Genomic DNA, 6,783 nt, shown 5'->3' with positions numbered 1-6,783 from the left:
GAGTTGTTGGCTGGCCTCAAGGTTTTTACTTGCCTTTTCCATGTACTCTGCCATCCTGGAACGTAGGCCTAGTACATAGTCCACTATATCTTGCTTAGGCTCATGAAGAGGTCCCTCCCAGCCTTCTTTAACAAGAGCTAGTGGTCCCCTTACAGGATGGCCAAACAGAAGTTCAAAGGGGGAAACCCCTACTCCCTTCTGAGGCACCTCTCTGTAGGCGAAAAGCAGACATGGCAAGAGGACATCCCATCTCCTTTTGAGCTTTTCAGGGAGCCCCGTGATCATGCCCTTCAATGTCTTGTTGAATCTTTCCACAAGACCATTGGTTTGTGGATTGTGGATGGTATGGTGTGGTGAATTTGTAAGTCACCCCACACTCATTCCGTATGTGTTTAAGGTATGCTGACATGAAGATGGTACCTCTGTCAGAAACCACCTCCTTAGGAAATCCCACTCTGGTAAAGATACCAATGAGTGCTTTGGCTACTGCAGGGGCAGTAGTGGACCAAAAGGGAATTGCTTCAGGGTACCTAGTAGCATGATTCACTACTACTAGGATATACTGATTCCCTGAGGCTGTGGGAGGTTCAAGTGGACCCAGTATGTCCACCCCAACTCTTTCAAAGGGGACCCCCACCACTGGAAGTGGAATGAGAGGGGCCTTTGGATGGCCACCTGTCTTACCACTGGCTTGACAGGTGGCACAGGAGGCACAACATTCCTTTACTTTCTGGGACATGTTGGGCCAATAGAAATGGTTGACTAACCTCCCCCAAATCTTGGTTTGTCCCAAATGCCCAGCAAGTGGAATATCATGGGCTAAGGTCGAATGAACTCCCTAAACTCCTGAGGCACTACCACTCTTCTAGTGACACCAGGTTTGGGATCTCGTGCCTCAATGTAAAGGAGTCCATCTTCCCAATGGACCCTGTGTGTTCCACTGACTTTTCCTTTTGTTTCCTCATCAGCTTGCTGCCTAAGGCCTTCACGAGAGGTACAGGTTTCTTGTTCCTTAAACAGCTGTTCCCTTGTGGGTCCCCCTGGGCCTAAGAGTTCAACCTGATAAGGTTACAACTCCATGAGCTCTGTTCCCTCAGAGGGCAGAACTTCTTCCTGGGAAGAGAGGTTCTTTTTCTTTTGCTGTGTTGAAGCTGGTTCCCCAGTCTTCTTTCCTTTTCTCTTGGAGGGTTGGGCCATTCTTCAAGGCTCCAACACCTCTTTTTCACCCTGAGCCTTGCACTGTGCCCTTGTCTTGACACACACCAGTTCAGGGATACCTAGCATGGCTGCATGGGTTTTGAGTTCTACCTCAGCCCATGCTGAGGACTCCAGGTCATTTCCAAGCAAACAGTCTACTGGGATAGCAGAGGAGACTACCATCTGTTTCAGGCCAGTGACCCCTCCCCATTCTAAAGTTACCATAGCCATGGAATGTACTTTAGTCTGATTGTCAGCATTGGTGACTGGATACGTTTTTCCAGTCAGGTATTGTCCTGGGGAAACCAGTTTATCTGTCACCATTGTGACACTGGCACCTGTATCCCTCAGGGCTTCTACACTAGTCCCATTAATCAAGAGTTGCTGCCTGTATTTTTGCATATTAGGGGGCCAGGCAGCCAGTGTGGCTAAGTCCACCCCACCCTCAGAAACTAATGTAGCTTCAGTGTGAACCCTGATTTGCTCTGGGCACACTGTTGATCCCACCTGGAGACTTGCTATTCCAGTGCTAACTGGAGTAGTAGTAGAAATGGAACCTTTCTCGGGACAGGCCTTGTCTCCAGCTTGGTGTCCCTGCTGATTACAGCTACAACACAAGGCCTTTTTGGGATCAAAGTTTTTACCTTTGTACCCAGAATTGGATTGTGAAGAGGCTTTAGACCCTCCCTCCTGAGCAGTTTTTGGGGCCCTGTAGAGGCATCTTTACTTGTACCCTTGAATGTCTCAACACTCTTCCCCTGGGGAGTCTTTGTGACCCCTTTCTTTTGGTCACCACCTGTGGAAGTCTTGGTCACCCTAGTCTTGACCCAATGGTCTGCCTTCTTTCCCAATTCTTGGGGAGAAATTGGACCTAGGTCTACCAGATGCTGATGCAGTTTATCATTGAAACAATTACTTAAAAGGTCTTCTTTCATAAACAGATTGTACACTGCCATTAATCCAACAATCCAGTGTTTTGACTGAGAAGTCAACAAAATCAACCCAGGTCTGGCTCAAGGATTTTGGAGCCCCCAGAACCTAATCCTGTACTCCTCAGTTGAGAATCCAAAGCTGGGTAGCCGTCTTGAGGTCATAGGATTCTGCATCTTTTCCAGAGAGTGTGATGAGTCTATCCCTACACTTTCCAGTGAACATTTCCCAAAGGATAGCACACTAGTGAGATTTCTTTACTTTTCTGGTTGCACAAGCCCTCTCAAAAGCTGTGAACCATTTGGTGATGTCATTACCATCTTCATATTTTGTTACAATCCCTTTGGGGATTTTTAGCATGGCAGTAGTATCTCTGACCCTATTTAAGTTGCTGCCACCATTGATGGGATCTAAGCCCATCTTTTGTCTTTCCCTTTCTATTGCTAGGAGCTGTCTCTCCAAAGCCAATCTTTTGGCCAGCCTGGCTAACAGGAGGTCATCTTCATTGAGGCTGCCATCAATGCTTCCAGAGCTGTTGGACTCCCCTGTGAGAGAGGCAACATCTCTGACTATCACTTGTGGAGTCAGGGGTGGAGGAACCCTGGTCTCCCTAACTAGGAGTGGAGGGGGGAAATTGTCCTCCACTTCACTAGCTTCATCCTCTGTAAGGGTATCTTCAGAGGGGTTGTCTACAGCAAACTCTGCAAGAGCTCCTGGAGCTGTACTTTGGTAGGGTTTGATCCAGTTTTTATCTTTTTGATTTTGTAGAGAGTCCTTAACTCTGAGATCCTAAGATGCAGGTAAGGGGTGAGGTTGAGCTCCACCACCATCTCTTCTGCAGTAGACATTATTTCTCTAAAAGTTGGGATACTTTTTAAGAATCTAAAACTATCTCTAGAACTTAATCCAAACTTTTACAAAACTTTTAAACTCTAAAAGAAATAACAGGGACTAACACAAGGCCCTAGCAGGCCTTTAAATTTTTTAGAAAAATAGCTAAAATTTCAAAAATCAGTTTCTAATGACAATTTTTGTAATTTAGTCGTGTGATCAGGTATTGGCTGAGTAGTCCAGCAAATGCAAAGTCTTGTACCCCACCGCTGATCCACCAATGGCTCTGTATATACTATTTCAAAGTGAGAAATAGTGTGCACAGAGTCCAAGGGTTCCCCATAGAGGTAAGATAGTGGCAAAAAAGAGATAATTCTAATGCTCTATTTTGTGGTAGTGTGGTCGAGCAGTAGGCTTATCAGAGGGTAATGTTAAGCATTTGTTGTATACACACAGGCAATAAATGAGGAACACACACTCAAAGACAAATTCCAGGCCAATAGGTTTTTATATAGAAAAATATATTTTCTTAGTTTATTTTAAGAACCACAGGTTCAAGATTTACAAGTAATACTTTAAATGAAAGGTATTTCACTCAGGTATTCTAGGAACTTTGAATTATCATAATAGCATGTACAGTTTTGACAAATATGGCAATAAGCTATTTTAAAAGTGGACACTGCAAAAATCAACAGTTCCTGGGGGAGGTAAGTAAATGTTAAGTTCACAGGTAAGTAAAACACTTACAGGGTTCAAAGTTGGGTCCAAAGTAGCCCACCGTAGGGGGTTCAGGGCAACCCCAAAGTTACCACACCAGCAGCTCAGGGCAGGTCAGGTGCAGAGGTCAAAGTGGTGCCCAAAACACATAGGCTTCAATGGAAATAGGGGTGCCCCGGTTCCAGTCTGCCAGCAGGTAAGTACCCGTGTCTTCGGAGGGCAGACCAGGGGGGTTTTGTAGGGCACCGGGGGAGACACAAGCAGGCATAGAAAGTACACCCTCAGCGGCACAGGGGTGGCTGGGTGCAGAGTGCAAACAGGCGTCGGGTTTCTAATAGGAATCAATGGGGAGACCCGGGGTTCTCTTCAACGATGCAGGTAGGCACAGGGGGGCTCCTCGGGGTAGCCACCACCTGGGCTAAGCAGAGGGTCGCCTGGGGGTTGCTTCCACTGGAGTTCAGTTCCTTCAGGTCCTGGGGGCTGCGGGAGCAGTGTGGTTTCCAGGGGTCGGGTTCCTTGAAGCAGACAGTCCGGTCAGGGGGAGCCTCTGGATTTCCTCTGCAGGTGTCCCTGTGGGGGCTCAGGGGGGCAACTCTGGCTACTCACAGTTGCCGGGGAGTCCTCCCTGTAGTGTTAGTTTTCCACAGGTTGAGCCGGAGGCGTCGGGTGCAGAGTGGAAAGTCTCACGCTTCCGGCGGGAAACGTGTGGTCTTTAAAAGTTGCTTCTTTGTTGCAATGAGTTGCAGTTTCTTGAACAGGGCCGCTGTTCTCGGGAGTCTCTTGGTCCTTTAGATGCAGGGTAGTCCTCTGAGGCTTCAGAGGTCGCTGGACCCTGTTGGATGCGTCGCTGTTGCACTTTTCTTCGAAGTAGGGAGTCAGGCTGGTGGGGCTGGGGCCAAATCAGTGGTCGTCTCCGTCTTCACTGCAGGGCTTCAGGTCAGCAGTCCTTCTTCTTCTTTAGGTTGCCGGAATCTATCTTCCTTGGTTCTGGGAGCCCCTAAATACTCAATTTAGGGGGTGTTTAGGTCTGGGCGGGCAGTAGCCAATTGCTACTGACCCTAAGGGTGGCAATACCCTCTCTGTGCCTCCTCCCTGTGGGGAGGGGGGCACATCCCTAATCCTATTGGGGGAATCCTCCATCTGCAAGATGGACGATTTCTAAAAATAAGAGTCACCTCAGCTCAGGACACCTTAGGGGCTGTCCTGACTGGGGAGTGACTCCTCCTTGCTTTCCTCATTATCTCCTCCAGCCTTGCCGCCAAAAGTGGGGGCAGTGGCCGGAGGGGCGGGCGTCTCCACTAGCTGGGATGCCCTATGGCGCTGTACCAAAGGGGGTGAGCCTTTGAGGCTCACCGCCAGGTGTTACAGTTCCTGCAGGGGGAGGTGAGAAGCACTTCCACCCAGTACAGGCTTTGTTCCTGGCCACAGAGTGACAAAGGCACTCTCCCCATGTGGGTAGCAACATGTCTGGTGTGTGGCCGGCTGGCAAAAACTAGTCAGCCCACTCTGGAAGTCGGGTATGTTTTCAGGGGGCATCTCTAAGATGCCCTCTGGGTGTATTTTTACAATAAAGTGCACACTGGCATCAGTGTGCATTTATTGTGCTTAGAAGTTTGATACTAAACTTCCCAGTTTTCAGTGTAGCCATTATGGTGCTGTGGAGTTTGTGTTTGACAGACTCCAGACCATATACTCTTATGGCTACCCTGCACTTACAATATTTAAGGTTTTGGTTAAATACTGTAGGGGCATAGTGCTCATGCACATATGCCCTCACCTGTGGTATAGTGCACCCTGCCTTAGGGCTGTAAGGCCTGCTAGAGGGGTGACTTACATATGCCACAGGCAGTGTGAGGTTGGCATGGGACTCTGAGGGGAGTGCCATGTCGACGTAGTCATTTTCTCCCCACCAGCACCCACAAGCTGGCAAGCAGTGTGTATGTGCTGAGTGAGGGGTCCTCAGGGTGGCATAAAACATGCTGCAGCCCTTAGAGACCTTCCCTGGCATCAGGGCCCTTGGTACCAGGGGTACCAGTTACAAGGGACTTATCTGAGTGCCAGGGTTGTGCCAATTGTGGAGACAAAGGTACAGTTTAGGGAAAGAACACTGGTGCTGGGGCCTGGTTTGCAGGGTCCAAGCACACTTTCAAATCATAACTTGGCATCAGCAAAGGCAAAAACTCAGGGGGTAATCATGCCAAGGAGGCATTTCCTTACAATAGATTAATGATTAAATGATATAAAACGTTTTGGGGCAGATTTAAGGAAAGTGGCGCTGCACTCTTGCGCTCCTTAGCACCCCTTCCGCCACCATCTATGCGCTGTTTTTAAAATACGGCGCACCATGGCGCAGGGAAGGGGGCAAAAGCGTCATTTATGTTTGCGCTATTGATGTATTCTGCAGGAGTAGCACTATAATTCTGGCACTACCCCGCACAGAGATTTCCTAGTACCATTTTTTCGCCCCTGACGGGGGACCGCCCTCCATTAAATACATTATGCCTGGCGCAGGCATTATGTGGCGCAAGGGTTTATAAAGTGGCACAATGCATGCATTGTGCTGCTTTGTAAATGTGGCACGGAACAAATGCCACTTTAGTGCCACCTCACCTTAAAAAACAGTGACACTAAGGTGGTGCTAGGGACTCTTAAATGTGCCCCTTTGAGTGGTAAATATTTCATAGGTTTTGAAAGCAACATAGGACAACATTTTTATAAGAGGTGAATTTACATAAATGCTTCCATGAATCTCCATCATAATTGCATGTGCTGTTTGTTGTGTAATAGTGCAACCCTCAGCAGAGGGGGGAATTCACAGTAGAGGATAAAGCATGCAGAATATTATTGGTGACTTTATTGGTGATGTTGGGCTGTGTCTTCTGGCGACAAGTGCATTATTGAACATATAGTTCAGTGCAGATTGTACATTGATGAAGTGGGAGTGTGCTGGTTGGTAACAAGTTTAAGAGGCTGCATATCTATTTGTTATTGATACATGAAATTCATTTCAGAGCTTTTCTTTTTTTTTTTTTTCAAAATACTTTATTAAGTTTCAGAAAGTAAATTCCAACAAACCCCAAAAAATCCCTCAAATTTGTACCCTCTCTC

This window comes from Pleurodeles waltl, chromosome 1_2 (genome assembly GCF_031143425.1).
Source record: "Pleurodeles waltl isolate 20211129_DDA chromosome 1_2, aPleWal1.hap1.20221129, whole genome shotgun sequence".
NCBI classification, from domain to species: domain Eukaryota; kingdom Metazoa; phylum Chordata; class Amphibia; order Caudata; family Salamandridae; genus Pleurodeles; species Pleurodeles waltl.
Note: the sequence above shows the minus strand (reverse complement) of the source record.